The sequence below is a fragment of the Notamacropus eugenii genome, chromosome 3, assembly GCF_028372415.1.
Source record: "Notamacropus eugenii isolate mMacEug1 chromosome 3, mMacEug1.pri_v2, whole genome shotgun sequence".
Lineage (NCBI taxonomy): Eukaryota > Metazoa > Chordata > Mammalia > Diprotodontia > Macropodidae > Notamacropus > Notamacropus eugenii.
The window spans coordinates 99,168,311-99,195,206 of NC_092874.1; the positions used below are offsets into that span (position 1 = coordinate 99,168,311).

At 37.4% G+C, this 26,896-nt stretch overlaps 1 protein-coding gene across 1 annotated transcript in view; it reads right to left on the minus strand.

Annotated features, from left to right (window-relative positions):
- Positions 1-26,896, minus strand: part of CNTNAP2 (contactin associated protein 2) — a 2,725,119-nt gene that overhangs the window by 484,922 nt on the left and 2,213,301 nt on the right. The gene's annotated exons all lie outside the window — the stretch shown is intronic.

Sequence of the window (26,896 nt, forward strand, 5' to 3'; positions counted from 1 at the left end):
GTTCATTCCTCCATTTTGCATTTGAAGGAAATGAAGACCAGAGAGATTAAGTAATTTACCTAGGGCCACACATTTAGGACAATGTTAGTGACATTTCCCTTTCCATACTCTGTGGTCCAACTAACAGTCCTGTTTTTCCTGACACAGGACAATCCATCTCCTGTCTCCGTCCCTGGCATATACTTATTCCTCACCTCTATATTATAGAATCCTTTACTTCCTTTAATCAATCAATCAACAAGCATTTATTAAGTGCCTATTCTGTTCCAGTCACTGTACTAGGTACACAAGTACAAAACATGAAGCAATTACTATTCTCAAGGGGTTTACCTTCTAATGAGAGAGACTACACACATACACACAATTACTATTTCTCTCATACTAATAATTATTTATTGTTGGGGAAATCCAGGACTTTTGCCTCCCTATTTCCTCATTCAGAAATCAGCCCCTTCCAGGTTATTCAACCAACATCTGAAGAACATTGCTGATAATGAGATTGGATTTACTTTCTCCTCAATCTTTTTCAGACTCCACTCAAGTGGGGAAGCCTGTTGTATTCTACTCAGGCTTGGGTGGGGGGTAGATTTTTTGTCTAGATTGCCCAGAACTGGGGGTAGTCTGGGAGTAAAAGTGACATAATCAAAGTCACATCCCCCAGATCCTCATTAGAATAGATCCCCCTGATTAGAGAGATGCAAATCAAAATAACTCTGAGGAACCACATCACACCTATCAGACTGGCTAACATGACAAAGCAGGAAGATGATAAATGAGGGAGAAGATGTGGGAGAGTTGGAACACTAATTCATTGTTGGCAGGGCTGTGAGCTGATCCAACCATTCTGGAGAGCAATTTTGAACCATGCCCAAAAGGCTACAAAGATGAGCATTCCCTTTGACTCAGCAATATTGCTTCTAGGACTATATCCCAAAGAGATCATAAAAATGGGAAAGGGTCCCACATGTACAAAAATAGTTATAGCAGTTCTCTTTGTGGTGACCAAAAACTGGAAATGAAGGGGATGCCCATCAATTCTGGAATGGCTGAACAAGCTATGGTATATGAATGTAATGGAATACTATTATGCTATAAGAAGTGATGAACAGGAAAACTTCGGAGAGGCCTGGAAAGACTTATATGAACTGATGCTGAGTGAAAGGAGCAGAGCCAGGAGAACTTTATACACAGCAGCAACCACAATGTGGGAGGAATTTTTCTGGTAGACTTAGTCCTTCATAGCAATGAAAGGACCTAAAAAATTCCCAATGGATTCTTGAGGCAAAATGCCTTGCACATCCAGAGAAAGAACTAGGGAATTGGATTGAACAATGAAGCAGACCATTTTCTTTTGTACTATGTTTTGTTTTGTTTTATGGTTTCTCCCATTCATTTTAATTCTTCTATGCAACATGACTAAGGTGAAAATGTATTTAATAGGAATGTATGTGTAGAACCTATATAAGTTTGTATGTTGTCTCAGGGAAGGAGGAGGGAGGGAGGGGGATGGAGAGAAAAAAATCTAAGATATATGGAAGTGATTGTAGAACTGAAAACAAATAAAATAATTTAATAAAAAAAGAATAGGTCCACCGCTCATTATAATATTCATTCCTCTCATTAATTGTTAACCAATCAGAGTTAATTGTCATCTGCTGGAATCATCTATTCTTCCAAGGGCATATAAGCATCAAGAAGTTGCCGTGATTAGTCTTTGGTTTAAGAGAGACAGCCAAATGATCATCCTTTTATTAATTATTCACTAGTCATAATTAATAAAATGATTAATTACCCAGAAATGATGTCTCTCCAACATTTTATACATTATATATTTGTATATGTTTATATACACACATACAGATATACATATCTACATATCTATACATATACACACATAGGCAGCATAAATATAAAGTGTCTAAATATATAACATAGTAAATATAAGATAATTTGAACCAAAGGTACTACTAGAAGGTGAGGGCATTAGGAAAAGCTTCAAGGAGAAGGTGGTCCTTCAAAAGGAAGACAGGGATTCCATAAGGCAGAGGTGAGTTGGGAAGTGCATTTCAGCCTCTGGGGACAGCCAGTGCAAAAGTAAGATTAGAGATCAAGGATCACATTTTTATGAAACTTTTCCTGATTCATCCCTGTTCTAGGTTGCGTGTCCTTTTCCTGCCTCTCTTACCTCTAGATTCCTTGTATTTATTTTGTCATTTATACAAAAGAAAAACTATGTTACCAGATAAGATGCAAGCTTCTATAGAGAGGAGACTATTTCTTTTTAAATTTGGTATGGGATGCAGTCAGTAGTTACTTAATAAATGCTTGTGGACAGAGTGATCAGTATGCAGCCCTTCAGTTCAATGCATGCTCCTTGATGGCAGGAAATGTTTTGCAATTCTGTCTTTATGGCCTCAGCATCTAGAAAAGTACCTTTTACACAGTCTGAGTATCATAAAAGCTAATTGGATTAGATTGGAAAATCATCAAGCCTAGACCCTTTTGAATATCAGGGCTTGCTATCACTTGCAAGAAAGAGTTGCTATCTGATGACAAGGAATTTCCAGTCATCCCCCTCATAGTAATTGGTCCAAATGACTTTTAAACACCTAATTAATGTGTAAAGGAGAAGGAGGATTTGAATTTAGCCCTGCTACCTCTGTCTGGGCTCTATCCACTATGTAATTACCTCAAGAATGTTATACCCTATACTCTGGAGTAGACATGTCAAACTTGTAAGTTGGTCAGTAACACTCTTGAATATGGCCAGAAATGATTAAAATATAACTGGGAAATGTTTAACAAAATAAAAAAGCAAAGCAACATAGATAATGTTAATATATGGTTTTCAAAGTCAATGTGGTTCCACAGAAATACATTCCTAGTTTCACACCATTGATCTATAGATTGTAGTATGAAATAGCATGACATGGGAATAGCAAATTTAACTATTTTTAATGTCAATTCGCAACACTGCAGGAAAAGCAATGACTCCTTGTGTCATATCCTAACTGACACTTTGAGATGATGGGTAAATCATTAACTTCCCTGGGGCTTCAGTTTTCCCACATGTAATGTAAGGGCCTTGGGCTAGATAGCCACTGAGGTCCCTTCCAATTCTAAATCTATGACCCTATCTATACCTACTCCTTCAATTTTTTGTTTTAATCAAAGAAAAGGTGGAAAATCAAGAAACTTAAGAGTCAAATGTAAAATTTTAACATGGAGTTCATGGTTCTAAAAGGGAATACAGCTGTGGGACTAAATTTGTAGATGGCAATAAACTGACCTGGTATTGGGACAATTTCTCATTTGTTATAACAATGCTACAGAGGTAAAGAAAATAAAACTTTCTCTTGCCACATTGATTACAGAAAGGTGGAATAAGGTCATGGCAAAATATCATTCCCTAAGAAAAATATTTTAGATTACCTCTCCTTACCTCAGTGTTGTAATGCTATACAATAGAGATCTTTATTTAATGTTGTTATCTTCTCAGTGCTGTGTCCCCACTGCCAACATCAATTGCCAGCAAACTACTACTAAGGAACAGCTAACCCAAGAGTGATGCTGCCTAGAATAAACTTGTTTTCAGTCCATCCCCTGCTACCATCCTGTAAGGCAACAACTTTTGTGCAAATATGACCTCAAAATGTCTTTGTAAGTACCTCAGCTCTTGTTTCCTCAGCAGCCAAAGTTACCAAAAGCCTTGACAAGAATGCTCTCCATACCAAAATCATCAGCATGGTTGGGTGGAAAGAGATAGTTTTGTCAATTGAAATAACAGGAAAAAAGATGTATGACAACAGGGTTTGCCACTGTACTACAAGGAAAACTTAATGTTTCCTTATGATTTGTAACCAAAACCCTCTATCAGAGTGTGAGGGAGCGTCTTGAGAGCAAAAGCCATCTTGTTCTTCTGTTTGTTGGCCAGGATCTCCGCCAAGTGCTTTGCCTATAGTAACCACACGACAAGTGCTTCTTCATTTATTCATTCATTCATTCACAGATACAAGTCAAAGTAATCTAGACCACACTCATTAAGTTTTTAAGATATTAAGTTAATAAGAAATGACAAATAGATGATTTCAGAAAAACATGGAAAGACTTACATGAACTGATGCATAGTGAAATGAACAGAACCAGGAAAACATTGGCACAACAAAACAATATTGTTCAATGAACAACTATGAATGACTTAAATATTCTCAGCAATACAATTGTCCAAGACGATACAGAAGGATTAATGATGAAGCATACTAGCTGCCTCCAGAGAAAGAACTGATATTGGCTGAAGACAGACTGAAGAATGCTATTTTTCACTTTCTTTCTTACACTTTTTCTTTTATTTGAGTCTTCTTGTACAAAATGACTAATATGGAAATGTTTTACATAGTAGCATATGTATAACTGATATCTGATTGCTTACTGTCTTGGTTGGGAAGGAGAGGGAGGGATAGAATTCGGAACTCAAAACGTTAAATAAAAATGTTTAAAAAATTGGAAAAATAGTAAGCTAATAATATCTGTTGTTCCACTTAAAAAAGACAAACTGAGAGTCAGAAGGGACTGTAATTATAATAGCTACAACACATATCGTTTACTAGAATAAGGAAGACTTGAGTTCAAACACGGCCTTAGATATAAATCATTTGGTCTCTGTTTGCCTTAATCTACTAGAAAAGGAAATGGCAAACCACTCAAGCATGTTTTCAAGAAAACCCCATGGATGGTATGGTCCATGGGGTCATGTAGATTTAGGTAGGACTCACAGACATTCAGGAGGCATAGTGGACAGAGTATTGGACTTCACTTTGGGAAGACCTGAGTTCAAATCTTGCTTTAGATTGGGAAGACCTGAGTTCAAATCTTGCTTTAGACACTTACTAGCTATATGATCCTCAGCAAATCACTTAACCTCTCTTCAGCTCAGTTTTCTTATCTATAAGATGCGGATAATAATAACGCTGACCAATTAGGGTTGCTTTGAGGTATGACAATATCTGTAAAGTGTTTTCTAAACCTTAAGGCACTTAACATGTTAACTATTATTAATAATAATTACTATCATTAATTACTGATGCTGTTGCTACTATTCCTACTTTTACACTCCTCTTCCTTCACTTCCTCCTAGTACAATGTTATTGAGTCCTTTCAGTCTTTTCTGACTCTTCATGACCCCACTTAGGGTTTTCTTGGCAAAGATACTGGAGTTGTTTGCCATTCTCTTACTGTACTACTACTCTACTTACTACTACCACAACCACCACCCTCAATAAATGGAGGCTTAGAAAATTTAGGAGACTAGTTTAAGTTTGCCCAGTTAATGTCAAAGTCCATATGTGAAGCCAGCTCTTCAGACTCTAAATCTATACACCACAGAGGACATCCAGTCTGGCATCTAATGTCGATATATTATGTCTTGCATTTGAAATACACCCTGCTGTTTGCCTCTCTTCTCAGTCATCTTTCTTCCTGTCACCATTGAGACCAAAGGAAGCTTTGTTCTGGGGATTTCTCTTCTCTAGTTTTGCTTCGTACTTTGCTTCAGTCCTATCTTCCTGAAGAAAGTCTGTCTTGCTCTGCTTTTATCTTTCTGCCTTTGCTTGTGTTGTCCTGCTGAGAAGTCAAATAAATCTCCAGACAGTTTTGTCTTGCTCCTAGCTTACTCGAGGAAAAAAAAAGAGCCTACACACACAATTCCTTCCTTCCCGCAAACCAACAACACACAAAACAATTCCCAAATTTCAGTAATCATGAACCTTCTTTTCTGCCTGTCAGTTGTCATGAAAGCAGCCACTGCACAGAATTTGTCCTACTATTCTACCAGGAGTGGAAGAATTAAATAGCCTAACATTGTACTTCCAAAAACCTGCCAAAGCACACGTTTGTATCTTATGGAGACAGTATGACTTTGTGGGACTAAGTACAAAGCACTTTCTTTCTACTAGAGCTTTAAGGCTTTTACTATGTCTGCAAAAGAAATCACCTACGGGAATGATTCAAAAGAGAAGATCTATTTTCTTTGAGAAGAAATTGAAAATTTGCTAGAGACATTTCCTCAAAATGGTGGTAATTGCCATCATTTTTGCAACTGTAGTCTGTCTTGTAATTTCCATACAGTTTTTAAGGAGAAACTCATTTAAAAAAAAGTATATAAATTAAAAGAGCTTAATTAATTCTTATTGTCATTTTTAGGGTTTCTAAAAATTTGTAAAGGTAGAAGAGGAGTCCTTATTTTATAGATCAATAACCTGAATGTTAACCTGAGGAGATGACTTTTGTGAAAAGTGATTTTTTAACACTAAACTCTCACTTTTCACCATGGAAATATATCTAAGATTATAATATAAGTAAAAGGGATATGTGATCCAATTTACCAAAATTCAATTTGGACGATACATTTCAATGATATATCTACTGCATAAAGGAAAGTATGCCTGGACCCAGAGAAGCAAATTACCATTTAAAAAAAGTAATAACAGACAGTGGTTTATTGCTTAAAAGTTGATATCTCATTCTTCATCAGAGAGTAGGAAAAACTATAAAATACGTTCATGATCAATCCTTGGCAAAACTGTTAAATAAGGGAACAATTTCTCCCCTGTATCCCTTCTTCTGTTCCTTTGATGATGTCTGTCCATCTCCACTTTCCTCCAACTACCTGGCCAGGCTCTCAATGCTGTCTCCGTTCCACTCTTTCCTTAGGATCACATCTGGCTACCCAAAAAAAGGACTCCAAAGATTCATTCAAGATAGACTATTATTATGTTGTTATAATTCTTGTTCTCATCTTATATTCAGTGGAATTCAGATAGAAATGGGCAGAGAATAAGTGGTTATCCCATTTTTAGGTTTAATGTCTGGTTGGGTTGTTACATGGATGGATAAAATGGCTATTTTGTAAATGAATCTAAGTGATGGAATACACTTGTCTGGCCTCACTTTCAGGGTAACTCCAGTAGTAAACATAAGGTCAAGGATTAAACTTTTTCCTTTTCCCACGTAGTTTTGATTTCTTCTGCTAGGTCTCTAGATTTTGAGAATTTCCCTTGGGAATAGTTTAAAGGTAACAAATATTCAGTATAGTGGCATTCACTGAGGATGTTGTTCTTATATTTCTATGGTTTTATGTCTGGACAACTCTGAGCAACAGTTTTGTCTTTGGTAATTCTGTGGTTAAAGTACAATTTGCCACTCCCTCAATTCTTAAGGGTATGTGGGGTTTGAATGTACAGTACAGGGATTTGTAGTCTGTTCTTAGTTCATGAAGGACAGTGAGCTTTGGTGGGTAATTCTAGCTGTGGTTGGCTTTCAAAGTATTCAACAGGCGATAAATTTTTTATAACCTACAGTAAGTTCTCTAAAGGGGGAGACAATGGTCAGGACTCCCACAGAATCCTGGAATTTGAAGTTTTTCCATTTATTTCCTGAGTCAAGGAAATATCGAATACTTTGAAACACTAATGTAGAATGCAGAAAAACAAAGCTGAAAGAACCCAACCTGGAATGGTTGCTGGAATGGTGATGGTGCTTCCCTTCTAGCCATAGGGAACAGCAGTAGGATCATAGCAGTGGACCTAGTGACAGTTTTTGCCATTTCCAGGTGAAGTGGTATCTGTTTCAAAAGAATCTGGAAGTTTTTTGACCTATTGATCAATCTAAGAACATCTACCAGTCCTTCTTCAAGAAAAAAGAAAGTTAATCTTTTTGTAGTTGCCTTAGAGAAATAGGTTCTTTGTCTTACTTAGATTATGTAATTTTTATTTGGATACCTTTAAATTATATTGCTATGCATTTTACTGCTTGAAAAGTATAATTTAAAGCTGCTATTTTGGAAGTATTAATCACCCTAAATGATTTTTTTCTATTGTTGATTTTTCACTTAGATACCAATAAGGAACTTGACATTTAGAGAGACAGAATTTTCTTTTTCCAATATGAAATCAACTCTGGAAGACACACCTTCTCACTATCCCTGACCCTGGGGCTTTTTTCCCTTCTAGTTGCAGAGAAATGGTTTGGGGAAAGAAGGGTAAGGGAATGAATAGCTGAGAGCTCCTTCTAGATTCTCCTCCTAGAGAAGACACTGACTCATGTCTTGAAAAGACTTAAATATTTGTTTTATTGTCATACATTGCTTCTATCTGACCTCTACATTAAAACTTCAAGACTTTAGCCTCAATTTTCCTTGGCATCTATAAGGATTTTGTCATTATTGGGTCCAAATGATTTTTTGTTATCTTTAGAAAAAACTTGGGGGTGGAGCCAAGATGGCGGAATAGAAAGACGCACATACACATAGCCCCGAACCCACAACCCATAGAACAGCTACAGGGAAGTAACTCACGCTGAATTCTGCACCCAGAGGCCACGGAACATTGGAGCAAGGGAGATTTCTGTTCCAGAGAGACCTGCAAACCTCTCGCGGGGGGTCCTTCGCACTGCGGACTGGGCGTCGGGAGTGGGAGCTGAGTACAGCCCTGCCGCGGCCGTGGCACCGAGAGGAAAAGATCTGAGCGGGCTTCAGGGATGGGATCTCCAGTGGCTGCACAAGTCCCTCCACCCACAGGTGACAGGGGTCGGTGAGAGAGTATCTTTGGCGGGTCGAGAGGGCAGTGGGGTGCCCCCATAACTCAGGCCCCCCCGGGAGGTAGAAGCTGAGAGGCGGCTGCAGACAGGGGCTCCCCAAGGGGGCAGGAGCCTGGATCCATTGTGGAAGGTCTGTGCATAAACCCCCTGAGGGAACTGAGCCTGAGAGGTGGCCCTGCCCTGACCTCAGCACATGAACTTAATCTCACACTAAATAGCAGCCCTGCCCCCTCCAAAAGCCCTAAGGCTGGAAGCAGCATTTGAATCTCAGACCCCAAATGCTGGCTGGGAGGATCAGGAGGCGAGGTGGGTGGGAGGAGAATATTCAGAGGTCAAGTCACTGGCTGGGAAAATGCCCAGAAAAGGGAAAAGAAATAAGACTATAGAAGGTTACTTTCTTGGTGAACAGGCATTTCCTCCCTTCCTTTCTGATGAGGAAGAACAATGCTTACCATCAGGCAAAGACACAGAAATCAAGGCTTCTGTGTCCCAGCCCACCCAATGGGCTCAGGCCATGGAAGAGCTCAAAAAGAATTTTGAAAATCAAGTTAGAGAGGTAGAGGAAAAGCTGGGAAGAGAAATGAGAGACATGAAGTCAAAGCATGAACAGCAGATCAGCTCCCTGCTAAAGGAGACCCAAAAAAATGTTGAAGAAAATAACACCTTGAAAACTAGCCTAACTCAATTGGCAAAAGAGGTTCAAAAAGGCAATGAGGAGAAGAATGCTGTCAAAAGCAGAATTAGCCAAATGGAAAAGGAAATTCAAAAGCTCACTGAAGAAAATAGTTCTTTCAAAATTAAAATGGCACAGATGGAGGCTAATGACTTTATGAGACAGCAAGATATCATAGAACAAAGAGAGAAGAATGGAAAAATGGAAGATAATGTGAAATATCTCATTGGAAAAACAACAGACCTGGAAAATAGATCCAGGAGAGACAATTTAAAAATTATGGGACTACCTGAAAGCCATGATCAAAAGAAGAGCCTAGACATCATCTTTCATGAAATTATTAAGGAAAACTGCCCTGAGATTCTAGAACCAGAGGGCAAAATAAATATTCAAGGAATCCACAGAACACCACCTGAAAGAGATCCAAAAAGAAAAACTCCTAGGAACATTGTGGCCAAATTCCAGAGTTCCCAGGTCAAGGAGAAAATATTGCAAGCAGCTAGAAAGAAACAATTCAAGTATTGTGGAAATACAATCAGGATAACACAAGATCTAGCAGCCTCTACATTAAGGGATCGAAGGGCATGGAATAGGATATTCCAGAAGTCAAAGGAACTAGGACTAAAATCAAGAATCACCTACCCAGCAAAACTGAGTATAATACTTCAGGGGAAAAACTGGTCTTTCAATGAATAGAGGATTTTCAAATTTTCTTGATGAAAAGACCAGAGCTGAAAAGAAAATTTGACTTTCAAACACAAGAATGAAGAGAACCATGAAAAGGTGAACAGCAAAGAGAAGTCATAAGGGACTTACTAAAGTTGAACTGTTTACATTCCTACATGGAAAGACAATATTTGTAACTCTTGAAACATTTCAGTATCTGGGTACTGGGTGGGATTACACACACACACATGCACACACGCACACATACATAGAGACAGAGTGCACAGAGTGAATTGAAGAGGATGGGATCATATCTTAAAAAAAATGAAATCAAGCAGTGAGAGAGAAATATATTGGGAGGAGAAAGGGAGAAATGGAATGGGGCAAATTATCTCTCATAAAAGAGGCAAGCAAAAGACTCATTAGTGGAGGGATAAAGAGGGGAGGTGAGAGAAAAACATGAATTCTACTCTCATCACAATCCACTAAAGGAAAGAATAAAATGCATACTCATTTTGGTAGGAAAACCTATCTCACAATACAGAAAAGTGGGGGATAAGGGGACAAGCAGGGTGGGGGGGATGATAGAAGGGAGGGCATGGGGAGGAGAGTGCAATTCGAGGTCGACAGTCATGGGGAGGGATAGGATCAAAAGAGAATAGAAGTAATGGGGGACAGGATAGGATGGAGGGAAATATAGTTAGTCTTATACAACACAACTCTTATGGAAGTCATTTGCAAAACTACACAGATTTGGCCTATATTGAATTGCTTGCCTTCCAAAGGGAAGGGGTGGAGAGGGAGGGAGGTAAAGAAGTTGGAACTCAAAGTGTTAGGATCAACTGTCGAGTAATGTTCTTGCCACTAGGAAATAAGAAATACAGGTAAAGGGGTATAGAAAGCTATCTGGCCCTACAGGACAAAAGAGAAGATGGAGACAAGGGCAGAGAGGGATGATAGAAGAGAGAGCAGATTGGTCATAGGGGCAATTAGAATGCTTGGTGTTTGGGGGGGAGGGGATAAAAGGGGAGAAAATTTGTAACCCAAAATTTTGTGAAAATGAATGTTAAAAGTTAAATAAATAAATTTAATAAAATAAAAAAATTTAAACAAAAAGAAAAGAAAAAACTCCTATAAGATGAAGATGCTTTTTAACATTTTTCTTAAAATCCCAGCTAAGCTTTGTAACCTGATGTCATCCACTGACATCAAGTAATTAATGTAATGATGAGTATTTCTTCTTTTATGTGGGAACCATATTCAGTTCTATTTAGGAGTAACAATAAAGAAGTGAAAGTGATGCAGAGCATAAGCAGGCTTAAATTGATTCACTGGAAGATGTCATAATTTACATCAATTACTCTGGACATCATTGTGTTTTATATAAAGAAAACTTTCCCATGTAGATATGAATTCTCACAATGCTTGGATCTATTTAAGGCAGTTGCAGTATGTAACTAAGTCATAATTGTGCAACTGGGTCAAAGGTTTCATGATAATCAATAAAGGCACTTTCTGGTGACTTGCTCAATAATTACTGAATTGATAACTAAATTGGGCTTCATTCTGGGAGAGCTTTTGGTGCACCCTTTTTGTTCTTCAGCCAATATATTTTTCATTTTAAGTGGTCTCAGATTTTTATTTAGCAGTATAGGGTATGAAATCTTTGTACAAGGTAGATAAAAATGTCAGGCCACTGGACCCAGATGGTTCTGGAGGAGAAAGTGAGGCTGGTGACCTTGCACAGCCCTCCCTTCCTCGAATCAATGTCAACTGCAAGTTGTCATCATCTTGATGTCATGGTCCTCTTTGAGAAGAAAGGACAAATACAACCTGTGAGTGAGTAGCAACTCTCCTCCTCCTCCTCCTCCTTCTCTGGTGTTCTACCCAGGGGAAGTTACACTCCACCTCCAAAAGCTATCTTTTATCCTCTTGGTTTACTGGCTACATTTCTTTCTCAAAGATCAAACCTTAAACCCAATTCACTCCAGAGCTCATTGACTGGACAACAATTCCCCACCCACCTAGCGCAGAGTGGATTTAAATACTAAATAGTAATTGTTTCTCTTTTACCCAGGAACCCTGAAGATCTTCTTCCAGTTTGATTTCTTTTTTTTTTTTTTTTTTTGATCAAAGGGGCCATCCCTTGAGCAAGTACTTAAAGAAGCTTATTCATTGAATGGGTGGGTATATCTCACTATCTCACTCAAAGTGAGAATGTTTTAAGACCTTAGACTGTAAGGGCCAGGGATTTCACATTGTATCCTGGGCCATCTCCAGTCATCTTGATGAACATCAGACCACTGGATCCAGATGGCTCAGGAGAAGAAAGTGAGGTTGGTGACCTTGCACAGCCCTCCCTCACTCAAATCAAAGTCAACTGCAAGTCATGTCATCATGTTGATGTCATGGTCCTCTTCAAGAATGAGGGACAAATACAACAACAAAGTTTAATTGATTATTTCCTGTTTACACTGTATAATAATTGTTTCCACATTGTATTCTCCATTACAATGTGAGCTTTTGGTGGCAAGGATCATGTTTTTCTTCCCTTTCATCTTCTTCTATGAAGTTTAAATAGAAACAACTGTGGAACACGCTGCTAATTCACAATTCTTTTACATTTAATGTTCTGTAGAACATGAACAACAACAAAAAACCAAAACACTTGTTTTAGTTGTTGAATTAAAGTATTGCCATATAAGCTTATCTTTGATAGACTTACTGAAAGCATCCTTGGTATAGCTCAGGTATCAGACAAGGAACATGAATGAGATATGCCCTATTTTGTTCCCACATGATTGCGTTCTTATTATGTTGTACATATTATTTGTATTTTATAATTTGTATAATTATATTATATTTTTATTGTTACTATTATCCTTGATTTATTTTTTCTATGGAAAATTTATAAGAACCATGGAGGAGATCCTCAATGAAAACAGGCAAAAACAACAGGTAGGCTTTTCCAGGCAGTGTACAACAGTACAATGCTAGACTGGGAGATAATGATGCCAGCTGTATGACCATGGATGAGTCCATTAAACTAAACCTCATTTTCTCTCATTAATAAAGTGGGAATAAGAATAACTTTAGCATCTATCTCATAGATTGTTGGGATGTTTGAACAAACAGTAAACTAAATGAATAAATAAAATAAAGGACTTTGGACCCATTGAAGCTGGACATAATGTCAGTTATTATTAGAATATCTTCTCTAGAGTTTCTCTACTTTCACATGGTTGGTTGGTTGGTTGTTTTCCTTCATCTTCGAAGAGGACAAAAGTGACATAACCAAGATAAAGTGAAATTTCAGTGTGTCCAACTGTGGCTGATCAGACCAATATGATCTTGGAATGCTCTACCACAGGTTGGACACAGTCCATGTGAATATTTGGGGTGGATACCCCCAATTTGTGCTTCCTATGTTTACCTTGTGCTGTCTCAATTCTGCTTTGTTCAAAGATCACAGCACCCTTTCTGATGTGGGCACGCCATGCTGAGCAGTTCTGTGCCAGTGTCTCCCACATTGCAAAGTCAAATCCAAAGTTCTTTGAGAGAGACCTTGAGAGTGTCCTTGTATCATTTCTTCTGACCACCATATGATTGCCAGTCCCATGCAAGTTCTCCATAAAATAGTCTTTTTGGCAAGCTTACATTTGGCATTCAAACAATGTGGCCAGCCCATTGGAGTTGCAATCTCTGAAGCATAGTTTGAATGCTTGGCAGTTCAGCTCAGGCAAGGACTTCAGTGTCTGGTACCTTATCCTGCCAGGTGATCCTCAGAATCTTCCAAAGACAATTCAAATGGAAGTGATTCAGTTTCTGGGCATGATACCAGTAGACTGTCCATGTTTCATGAGCATATAACAATGAAGTCAGCTCAACAGCTCTGTAGACCTTCAGTTTGGTAGTCAGTCTAATACCTCTTCTCTCCCAGTCTTTTCTTTGGAGCCTTCCAAACACTGAGCTAGCTCTGGCAAGGTATGCATCAACCTCATGGTCAATGTGTATATCCCTGGAAAGTACACTACCAAGGTAAGTGAACTAATCCACAGCATTCAAAACTTCTCCATTTGTTGTAATTAATGGTTCCAGGTATGGATGGTGTGGTGGTAGTTGATGGATCACCTGTGCTTTCTTGGTGTTAATTATTAGGCCAAAATTAGCACTGGCAGCAGAGAATTGATCCCTACTATGTTGCATCTCAGCGTCAGAGCCTGCACTGAGTGTAGACAGAAAATCATGCACCAACACACCCTCCACTTTGGTCTTGGCTTGTAGCCTTTTCAAATGGAAGAACTTATCATCAGTACGGTAGTTGACCTTGATACTATGTTCATCCTCACTGAAAGCATTTGATAACATGGCTGAAAATATCATGCTAAAAAGCATGGGACCAAGCACACAGCCTTGTTTAACTCCATTGATGACTGGGAAGGCACAAGAGCATAGTCCACTATTCAAAACCCAGGCAAGCATGCCATCATGAAATTGATGTACAATTGAAGAACTTACCATTAGTACAGTAGTTGACCTTGATGCTGTGTTCATTCTTGCTGAAAGCATTTGACAATCACTTTCACATACACAGTGCCTCAAACTAAAAGAACAAAGAGCTAAGTCTAGAAATGTAGGTACATGTGACATAAATCTGGGGGACAGAGGACCTTCCTGGTTCACCTGAAATCATATCATATAAGCAGCCAACTCTTTCATTTACTCAAAAGTCCAGCCCTGATTATAGGTTTTTAGAGAGGGTTGTCAGAATGTCATTTGTTTGCATTTTAACCATCATAATTCCTCAAAAGTTGCTGCTGTTTCATTCATGAAAATACAAGAGGGACTCATTGACATGCTAGGTCATTAGAATCTGAAATAAGCAGCCAAATTTTCAGAGATACAACAAAGGAAAAGTTTCTAAATAGTGCTAATTGTGTCCACAGTCACCATATGTTATTGAATCTTCCTGAATGAAGGAAAGGTAGAATTCTCTACAAAGCAATTAAGGTAATTAAGAAAGGCGCCATCACAATTAGATCTTTAGCATCCATGTCTGGATCCCTGGTGCAAAGAGAGTAATTACAGATTCAATTACTCCTTTTCAGTGGGAATTGGTTGGAATTTTTTTTTTTTAATGCAGGATAATTATCCTGTTCCCTAGATGTTCTTCTTAGAGAGTCCTCTTGATGTTGTTTAGAATTTTATCAAATGTTGATCTATTTTTCCCTTTTAGATCATAAGCTCACTGAGGACAGAGTCACCATGTTGGTGAACTTTGTATAGTTTTTGTTTCCTCCATAGCATCTCACTACCACATAAGGGCAAATGTGTAGACAGTATTTTGGGGGAATGAATGAAGGTTGAATGAATTCTAAAATAGTTTATCAGTATGCATTTATTAATGGAGAGAGAAATGGAAGCTTTCCTAACCCACTGGAACTCTTTAGGACATCTCCATTTTACCTCACTGCTGTAATTAAGGATATGGATTTGTTTTTGTGGCTTTTTGGTCTTGCTTTGCTTTTGCCTCTAGAGAAAAGCTTTTCTTAAAAATATATCATCTTGACATCATAGAACATAGGGTCTATAAAAGGATGAAACAAAGGACAAGCTTTTAAAAACCAACATTCTTCAGGCATTTTATGGCTATGGGTCAATGGAGTACCTCAGTATGAGAATAACTGAGGTTAAAGATCACCCAAAAGCAATGGAGAAGCACATGCATAGTGTGAGTAGGCTGGAGTCATCACATTACAAACAGGAAATAGGTAAAGGATGATATCAATGAAGAGTGGAAGGGAAAAAAAAGATGAAATGATCATGTGGTGAGTATGAGAAAACACTTATGAATAGCATGCTCATTCCACAGGTTTCTTCTCAAACACCCAGAAATTTGCATTATTGCATATTTTGAGGAAGTGAACATATTACATACTCTTTATTTAAAAAGTATTCTCAACCATGCCATGGGCACCCAGAGAAGTGAAATGGAACGGAACAGACTATAAAACCCCTTCTTTATCTGTCTTGATCCCCAGGTCAGGGGTGGAGTCTTCAGCCAGGCTGAGAGATGGAAGCTAGTCAGGACAGTAGAATGGCAGGTCCTGGCAAAAGACAGCTCCTACCCCCAGCTCTAGCCTGAAACTCCTATATAACCTTTTCTGCCCACAGATAAAAAGAAAGAGGGTCCCATCTGGCCAAGACTCCTCATTGGAAAGGAGAATGGGTTACCAGGCTGGGGAATTATTGGGCAGATTTCTCTCATTCCTAGTTTTCTGATTCTCCTCTCTGATCTTCTCCATTTCAGCATCCATCAAGGTCTCTAGGAGCGGGCAAATCTGGTCAATGTTGCCAGAGTTCCAAAAAGCAAAAAGCACAGGTCTTCTGCACTGGCCTCAAATGCTATAAACAATGACGGTGACAAATTCCCGGTTGAGTTCCAAGCACTTTAAAGGCAAACTTTTCCTGGGAGTCATCAAAGAGATGCCATTAGTAAGATAATAGGTTCACTGGAGAATTTGCATTTGTATACTCAGTATACAAACTGAGTATATATCACTACAGATAATCACGCTAATGGTGTTCTGTTTCTTCATTTGTAAAATGAATGAGTTAGATGAGATGATCTCCAAAGGAACTTAGAGCTCTAATAACTTATAAATCTAGATTGGAAAGAAGATGGGCCTGGGAGTCCAGAGAATTGATGGCCTAGTCTTCCTTTTCCCCAACAGGCTATCTGCTCTCATTCAGGTACTCTCAGGATTGTGTAGGAATCACCTCCAATCCTTGAACTGACTGTTACATCTTTAGTATGAGCATTTATACCTCAGAAATGCTACAAATCAGGGCTTCATATAGTGTTCTGTTGTTAATAATGCAAATAAACTTAAAAGCATGTTGCATATCACTCCCCTGCCCCATTATTAAATACATACCAGCACACCCCTACTCGTGTATCCTGTCCTCCTGACTGGTACCCACCTCCCTTCTTGCCCTGACAGTTCTCTGGGATCTTTTACCTTCTCACACATACCTTGAAGTTTCTGAACTTGAAATATCCCAGCTAGAAATAACCAGTTTGTTTTTTTTTAATCTCTGATTCATTTTTTCCTTGCTGAAACTTGCATGGAAACTCTATCAGACTTATTTAAACAGGACTCTTGTGCTCTGTGTAAGACACCTGAGGACCAACTTGGAAACCAAGCTGTTCTAGCATCTGACCTGACCCCAGAGAATCCTGAGTTTCCATGAAGAATTAATCCAGGAGTCTCTGTAGAGACTGTTCTTGCTATGATCATGTTGCCACTGGGCAATACTGCTGGCTTTATACTGATTTTATCATATCCTCCCAGTCCTGCTTTGAAGGTGCTAACCCTAACCCCAGTGTGAGAGTGGCTTTTCCTATTGCAGAACTATTTGTTCTGGCTCCCATGTATGAAGAAGTCTTTGGACAGCCCTAATACTCTTCTCTGGCTATCCTTGCCTCCTTACGTGTTTCTTGTCTTACTTTAAACACCCCTACTTATGCTAAATGAGTGATCATCTAATGAGTAAATGGCTGATGTCTATTTTTTCTGTGAGATGCTTTTAGCCCCAGTGGCATATTTTGACATTTGGATTTTAGGGTTACTCCCACCAACTATTGGCTTGCTGCTTAGACTTTCTGAGTTTTAGCTTCTTCATCTCAAAAATAAGAATAAAGAGAAAAGTAGGACCATAAATTTAGTGTTAGAAGGGGTCTTAGAGTTCATCTAGTCCCTGTCTCTCATTTTATCAAAAAAGGAAATAGAGACCTAGAGAGGTTGATTTGCCTAGGGTCACACAGATAATACATGGTAGGTGTGGGATATGAACCCGATGCTCTGACTTCAGATCCAGCGGTATTTCTACCATATCACACTATGAAAAGTTATTAATAAAGATTATATCATTAACATAATTAAGAATAAATAAGGTATAAATTATAATAGAATTATTTATTCTATATAGTGTCACATTACAGAATCATTATGCATAATAGTAGAGCATTTGTACCTCAGTTTCTTTATGTGTAAAAGGAAGCTGTTGAACCAGTTTATCTGTAAGATCCCTTCTAGCTCTATTTATGATGTGAAAGAACCACTAAGGTGCTTTCCAGCTCTAACAACCTCCATAATAACAATAACAAATAGCTCACATCCATATCAATCAATCATCAAGCGTTTATTAAGTGCATGTATTGAGAGAGCTCTCTGATTACAAAGCACTTTCACATAGATTATCTCATCTGATTCTACAGTTCAAAAACATTGAGAATGCACTGCCCTAATGAATGTGGAGTCCTTTAATAAGTGGCAGGAAATCAAAGAAAGGATGCAGCCCAGTTAATCTCCTCACCAAAAACTTGTATTAAGGATACTCTCTTTGATATGTGTTCCACACTAAATAATAGGAGCACATTTCACTAAGAAGAAAATTACTCCTGCCCCCTCAAAAAAAAAAAGTAGATGTTTCTGGAGCCAATGTTCAAAGGTTGCTTATTTCTTGCTTTCTGTTAATAAGCTAGAGCTATGACCTCTACTGATCTACTTAACCAATAAGTCCATTAGCCTTTTCTTTGGAAAATGGTAGGGAGTGCAAAACAACTCCCCTAAATGCACTGGACAAACCTGGTAATTAACTGTATGGACTACACACCACATCACAGAAAAGAGTAACTAGATGTTGCCAGGCAACCACGTTGTTGAAACTCTCAACTGATCTTATAGCATGACCTAAGCATCATTGAATTTAAGAGCTGGAAAGACTTTAGGGATCACCTAGTCTGAAATTGAAGGACTAGAGAGGTTAAGTGACCAGTCCAAGATGACAAAGCTGGTTAATAATAGAACCACAGTAGGACTCAAATCTTGAGGAACCCAAACCAGGATTCCTATTATACCATGCTGCCTTCTGGATCTGAATAAAATGAGATCACAAATTAAGAGCTGGAAAGGACCTTTGAAAGCATCTAATTTAGTTTCCTTCTTATACAGATGAGGAAACTGAGGGTCACACACCTCAGCTGAAATACTTGTAGTCACAAAACTGGTAAGTGTCAAGGGGAGAATTTGATTGTAGGTCTTTCTTTTGCTTTCTTTGTATCCCTGGTCTTTGGCATGTAGTAGATACTTCATATATGCTCATCTATTGGATATAGTATGCAAACAAGATATATACACAGAGGGTGGTACATAGTAGGCACTTAATAAATGCTTATCATTCCCCCCTCCCTTCCATGATTTTCCTGGTTTCCTTCAGGTATCAGCTAAAATTCTACCTTCTACATGAATATTTTTCTTTAAGATTATATAAAATTTCTCTCTCTCTCTCTCTGTCTCTCTGTCTCTCTCTCGGTCTCTGTCTCTGTCTCTCTGTCTCTGTCTCTGTCTGTCTGTCTGTCTCTCTGTCTCTGTCTCTATCTCTCTCTCTGTCTCTCTCTCTCTGTCTCTTCCTCACTGCCCCTCTATGGGTCTCTGTCTGCATACAGTTATCTTGATTGTATGTTATCTCTTCCATTAGACAGTCAGCCCTTGAAAGAGGAATTTTTGTTTTTCTCTTTTTTAGTAACCACAGAACTTGGCACATAATAGGCACTTAATACTTGCCTTTTGACTGACTGGAAAGGTTAGGGAAAATCTACTGTAAATGGGACACTGGGGTAGCCCTACCCTTTTAAAAACAGTGAAACAACTAGAGATTCTTTAAATATGGCCATCCTCAGTGTTTAAGCCATATTTCATGCCCTAGCATAAGCTACTTTATTTAGACAACAAGACACCTACTTAGCTCTTCTACCTTCAGAGAGTTTATGTGGGTGACAGAAAGAAGAAATTGGGGAGGGAAGGTACTGATAGACTTGGGGACTCTGGACGTGTAGAAGGCATCATGAGATCTTGGGATGTATGGAGACAAGGGGAAGGAAGGAGAAAGTAAGAGAGGAATTCATAAAGAGATATAAGAAGACCTCTTTGCCTACCTTTCAATTTCTCTAAAGATTCTCCCACACCAGTAGCTATATCTAAAATAGTGGTTAGAGCTAAATCATGTTAACAATGGATTTTAAGAGGGAAATTCAAGAGTAAGGAAAACATGAGTTCAAGGCACTTACCACCTGTAAGTGTTCAAGTCACTTAACTGCTCTGTCCCTCAGTTTCCTCAATTTCAAAATGGGGATAATAAAAGCATCTTTTCTCCTCATAGTTTTTGCAACAATCAAATGAGATAATACTTGTAATTTGTAATGTATGTGCCTTACACATAGTAGGTACTATATAAATGATAGCTGCTATTATTATTACAACCTGACACTATATTATCTGGGATTTCCTCCTACCTCTCTGACCTCTCGTTTGGCCCCCACCTTCCTCCTAATTGCAACATGTGGGTAGATTCCAAGGTTCAGTCCTCAGCAGTCTTGGAAGAGCTATCTCCTTCTTTTGCTTCAGTTATTATCTCTGCCCAGGTATCTCTCAAATATTACCTGAGCTACCCCATCTGCCCTCTGAAGCTGTAAGTGCTTGGTGGTTGTTTCAACAGATATATCCTGTCATTGCTAAAGCTCAAAGGACCAAACTTAAGTAGAAGCTCCCTTCTCCCAGTCTTGTCCATCTTCCACACTTAGCATTTTCTGTAAGTGATATTACAGGAACGTTAGATTCATCTTTAATTCTTCCCTCTCTTTTACTTATAGTTTCGTGAGTTACCAAGTCTTCTTCATTCTTTCTTTGTAATGTCTGTTAAATTCATCTCTTCTTTTATCTGGTATAGAACCTACTAAATGTTTATTGGTGATTGGTGAACTTACATTTGGACAATGGTGACTGTCTTGTATTTACCCTGGGTCCCATCTCTCCCCACTTCCATCTAACGTAGATTTAGTAGCCAGATTAATTTTCCTAAGTTAAAATGTTATCATGCATTCTGGCTCAAAATCCTTCAATCGTGACTCATTACTTAAAAGATAAAGTCTTAATTCCTTAGTCCCTAATTCAAGGTTCTCCACAAGCTGATTTAGATTTCCTTTTCCAACTTTCTGTCCCACTTCTCCCCTCTATAGATAATTAGTTCCATATGAATTATTTTTTCTTCTTCTTCTGTTTCTGGTTTACACTATGAAAGCCATAGTGGAGAGAGTGCTGGATGTGGACTCCAATAGTCTTTGATTCAAATCCTGGCTCTGACATTTACAAGTCAATAAACCTCTCTTAGTTTCTTCACTCATAAAATGGAAAAAAAATGATATCTATAATCCCTACATCTTGGAATCTTGAAAGGTCCAAATGAGACAAAGATAGAGACTATTATTGAAGTAGGAAAATCACAAATGAGGAAACTGTATCACTGCTGGTCAGCACCTTCTCTGAAACTTAAAGTCATAGATGCCTAAGGGCACTGAAGAGGTTAAATCACTTTCACAGAATTACAGAGTCAGTCTATGTCAAAGATGAGATTTAAATCTAGCCTTTCCTGGTTCAGACTCTGGTTGTCTACCAACCAAGCCACTGACTTCATGTGTAAAGTGTTTCTTAAAATTTGACAGCTCCATGTAAATGACAATAATTATTCATATCACAAAACTTCTAATCAAACAGCTCCTGCTTCTTGGAATGTCTTTCCTCTTCCACTTTAATTTTTCTGCTTCCCATCTTTCTTTCAAGGACCAGCTCAATTCTCACTTTCTTTGAATGAGTTTATCTGAATTCCCCTAATATTTTATATTTATTTTTCTTTGCACTTATCACTTATATAGCTCTTATAGATTGTTACCTTTTTATATGTATATTCTTTATCTCACAAACTAAACTATAAGTTCTTAGGTGACAAGGAGAGTGTCAAATATCTTCAAATCCCTTCCCAAACATAATATTACTACTTACATATTGTAAGTGCAATTTGTTGACTATTTGATAGAATGTCCTGAACAATGAGAGCATTCAAAATTACTTTTTTTTTCCTTGACAGTTTGGGGAAAGCCTCCTAAAAGCTTTGATCAGTTATCTGTTCTTCTAAAGTTTTACTTGAAATAGGATAAAGAGAATGTGAGAAGAAATGACAGGTCACAGAAGAAGTTAATAGAAAAATTATTAAAATTTCTGAACACTGCTATAGCCTATCTATGCAAGTTCTAGGTTTATCTAACATGTAAAGATACTTTCACATCCTCAAATAGATCTGATATACTAAATTTAGGTTTTTCTTCTAATGATGCAAATCATAGCTTATTTATGTGTGCCCATCCTGTGGGATTCTTGTTCATGTGGCCTTACAAACTTGCCACAGAGAGTCTACTGGACATGCTAAAAGCTTTCCTCACTTTTTATTGACATTTTGAAGGTGCCAGTGGAACATCTGGGCTGTCTACTTGTCATCCTTCATCCTCATTATATGGCCAACCCATCTTCTTCTCCTCTCATACAGTTTCCTAAGGGCATTGCAAGCATTCTCAATGAAGGTGTTACCTATCATAATATAGAGAGGCTTTCATGAACAATATTCTACAATGGATCAGATCTTAACCACCTTAAGATATCACTGTGCTTATCATTTGTTTAATAAGAAAAAGGTGTATAATTCAGGGAAGAAAATTATACCTTAATGTCTCTTTTCCAGTTTTTTATTATGTGAAATGTATAATCCAACTCATCTCCACTTTTTCCACTTGTTGCATTTTAACTAAAAAAAAATTTACATTCTAGTCATATGTAAGATGTTTTGATTACTAAAACAATAATTGAGGAGTATTTCATAGTGTATAAAATGTTCTCTATAGATGGATTTAGTCAAGAAGACATAGATGTGCTTCCCACTTTGGACACTTACTAGTTTCATGACACTGGACATGTTACTCAAACACTCTGGGTCTCAGTTTCCCCAGATGTAAAATGAGACTATTGAACATAATGACCTCTAAGGTGCCCTTCTACCTCTAAACCTATTACTCTATGACCTATGAATATGTGTTCATTATAAATATATATTCTAAATCTATCAAGTTAAGAGTCTACATTATTACCCACAGTTAACCACTGTGACTGAAGTGAGACACTAGAAGAGTAAATGACTGCTCTGTATTATTGGGGTTAGAGTCAGTAACTCACTAAGTCTTGTGCTTTTTTAGTTCAAAGCCTACTACTATTAAGCCCCATCTCTGACATTTGCCTAATCCCATAGTCATGCATCTTAGAATATATTAATAATCACTCCTTCATTCAACCAAAAGCCAAAATGTACTGGTTTTAAAAGGTTAAGAAAATTGAAATTATCCCCTTCCTTGGAGACTTCTCAACATGTCATTGTCCCCAAACATGCCCATTTGCTTATCATTTTCTTACTTTGAATCTGCGGATTCTGGCTAGGAGGAGATATGAAATCTGAAAGCTTTAGGATTTTTTTTTTAGCTGTCAGAGAGTCAAGACTACACTGGAGAGCTCATCAGAAACCTCACAGTTGCTTATCTAGTTGGAAAACATGAGAGATTAAAATAGCCTAATCCATTAAAAAATATGCGACATCATGCCTGCCAATTTTTTGTTAGCATATTGAAACTTCTTCAACGATGAATATTGCTTACTCTTTAGGTGACATCCACATGACATTTAGGACCATGAAAATTTAAGTTGTTACCTCTTCCTCACAATGTTTCCACTCCCAGCCCCTGGTGATGATCCATCGCTAGCTATTATCCTGGATATTCAAATTCTAAGTTACGAAACTGTTGTTTTTCTAGTGAGAGTAGATACCTGTTGAATAACCAGATATATGATTCTCTTGGATGTCAAACAAGCTTCCACCATGCCATGAGCCTTCAGTAAGATCAGAGTCAAAATTCAGCCTTACTCACTTAATAGTTGTATGACTCTGGGCATGTCATTAAGCACTGTCTACCTCAGTTACCTAATCTGTGAAACAGGAATGATAGTATCTACTTTGCAGGGTTGTTATGAGGGTAAAGTCAGATAATTATAAAGTGCCTTACAAACCCTGAAGTTCTTCATAAATGCTAGCTAGAATGATTATTCTTGTTAGTATTCTTATTTGTGATCACGGTTTGGTCAGAAAATGGGGATCATACTTCATCATCAGTCCTCTGGAGTCATGTTTAGTTATTGCACTGATCACAATTCTTAAATCTTCCAGTTATTTTTCTTTACAATGTTAGACTCACCATCTAAGTCATTATTTTTCATCTCATTCTGCATTCGTTCACACAATTTTAACAAGTTTCTTTTAGTCCATTACTTTTATCATTCTTATATTACAATATTTCTTTACATTCATATGCCACAATTTGTCCAGTCATGTCCCATTAGAATAGCAGCAGTAGTAGTAGTAGTCATAGTCGTAGTAGTAGTAGTATATCATAGTATTACAGTGATAGTAATCACAGTCGTCATAATCAACATTAATAAAATTTTTACTATGTGCAAGGCACTATGCTAAACACTTTATAAATTTTATCTCATTTAATCTGCACAAAAATAGGAAGTAGGTACTACTGTTATTCTCATTTTTCAGATTAAAAAACTGAAGCAAACATTATTATTATAACTGACTTGCCTTGGGTCATACAGTTAGTGTCTGATGATTGATTTGAACTCTGAATTTCCTGGCTCCAGGTAGGTAGCCTCTCCCCTGTCCCACGTAGCTAGTTAATTTCATTTCATGGTATAAAACATACTGTTATAAATATTTTTTGCATATATGGACATTTCTCTATTTCATCTTTTTAGTGTACTTGCCTAGTAGCAGTATTGCTGAGTGGAAGTATCTGCACATTTTAGTGACTTTTTGCATACAGCTTTTAATTTCTTTCCATGAAGACTGAGCTATGTTATTGCTCCACCAATAGCACATTAGTGGACTTTTCCTCCCAAATTTCCTCCAACCACAGTCATTTTTCTTTTTTCTTTTATGTCATCTTTAACGATATGATGGCTGTGAGGCAGAAACTCTGAGTTGTTTTGATTTACATTTCTCTTAATATTAGTGATTTGGAACATTTAAAAAATATGGTTGTAGATAGCTTGAATTTCTTCCTTTTCTTGTGAATTATTTTTTTCATGCCCTTTAGCTATCTATTTGATGGGAAATGACTCTTGTTCTTATATATTTGAATTCCTTCCCTCCATATCTTATATATCAGACCTCTCACAAAAACAAACAAATAAAAAAATCTCACTATAAGGATTCCCCCCCCCATAGCTATTTTCCTTCAAATTTTCATCTATATTGATTTTTCCTGAACAAAAAAAATTAATTTAACATAATCAAAATGGTCTCTTTAGTCTTCTTTGATCCTCTCTATCCCCTGTTTGGTCAGAAACTCTCCCTATCCAGAACTCTTTTCCCTTACACTATGAACTTTTGTATTAAAACATGTATCCTTTCGGACCTTACTACATTACATAGTATGAAAAGTTGGTCTAAAACTATTTTTTTCTTCCTTCTAGTCATCTAAATAGGTTGTGTCAAATATCAAATCAACAGCTGGGGCTTAGGGATATGTTAGATACTATGCTACTATGTTCATCTGTCTCTGTAATGTTGTATACTTAATGTGTTCTACTAATTATTTTTTCTATTTCTTAAATTAATATTAAATAACTGGTGATTACTACTTTGTAATGTAGTTGGAGATCAATTAGGTCCTCTTCCTTGCCCTTTTTTCATTAGTTCCTTTCAGATTTTTGTCTTGATTTTCCAAAGGAATTTTGTTATTTATTTTTCATTCTATAAAGTGATCTTTTTGGTGGTTTGATATGGCAATGAATAAGTATACTATAAAAGCTTCATTTTAATTGGGTCACTTAGTAAAGTCAATTTCGGTAAACTTTCTGGATAAAACATTTGACTAAATATTCATATACTTAATAGTCTAACATTAAGTTCTATAGTATTCCCAATTCTTTGTACTTAAATACTTCTGACTATTCATCATATACAGTGTCCAGTCATAGTGCCAAGGAACAGTTAGATAATAGCAGTTAACAGAAAAACTATAACTCCTAGCAAGGTTGGAATGACCAATTTGCAGTAACTAGTCTATTGGTTGGTACCTTGATCTAACATAGCAATTTTTCAGGAATAGCAACATGCCCCTTATTTCCATTTGATGACTTGGATCATCCTACATGGTCCTAAAAGGTCCTAAAATATACCTTTGCCAGTTATGATGAATTTCTATTCCATGTCCATTGCTGTTTTCAAAGTTCCCACAACAGACAATAAATCCACATAAAACAATTCTCATATTGATTATTATCTCAATCATTTCCCTGCCATCTTTGTATCTCCACTTCATCATTTCCATCTCACCTCATAAGGTCATTTTGCAATCCTATTGTACCCCAAGGGCTCTTTGGAAGGTGAAAATGGTTTCCATTATCTATCATTCAATTCTTTAAGCCCCTTAAATGATTAATAGGTACTTTGATGTTATCAATATCTGGGAGACGTTACAGGATTTGAAAAATCTGAAGAAATGACTCCAATATCTGACCTATGTTAAATGGAAAGCACTGACTGATGAGTGTAAGATGGGCCAATTAAAATGTGGCTTTTAAAATATACTTCATTAAATGGGAATTGATCGTGGTCTGTAGGGGACTGTGTTGTATAAATAAACATCAAGGAAATTTTGGCCACTATCACTGGTATTTCTAACACAAACTATAACATGATCATATGTGTGTGTCTGTGTGTATTTGCATATATAAGCTTAAGAAACAGTTTCATAAATTAAAAATACAACAGAATAATGCAAACATGGTTACTGATGCTGTTATGCTGAAGGCCTTAGATTTGTTTGACTGAACCCAGAAGGATGAAATTTTTCACATTAGTCATAAATGAATGGATTCTTTGCACATTTCACTGAACTCTTTCTCTAGCACAGCACCACCTTACTTGAATCTCTCATTAGGTCTCCCTGAGACTATTGCA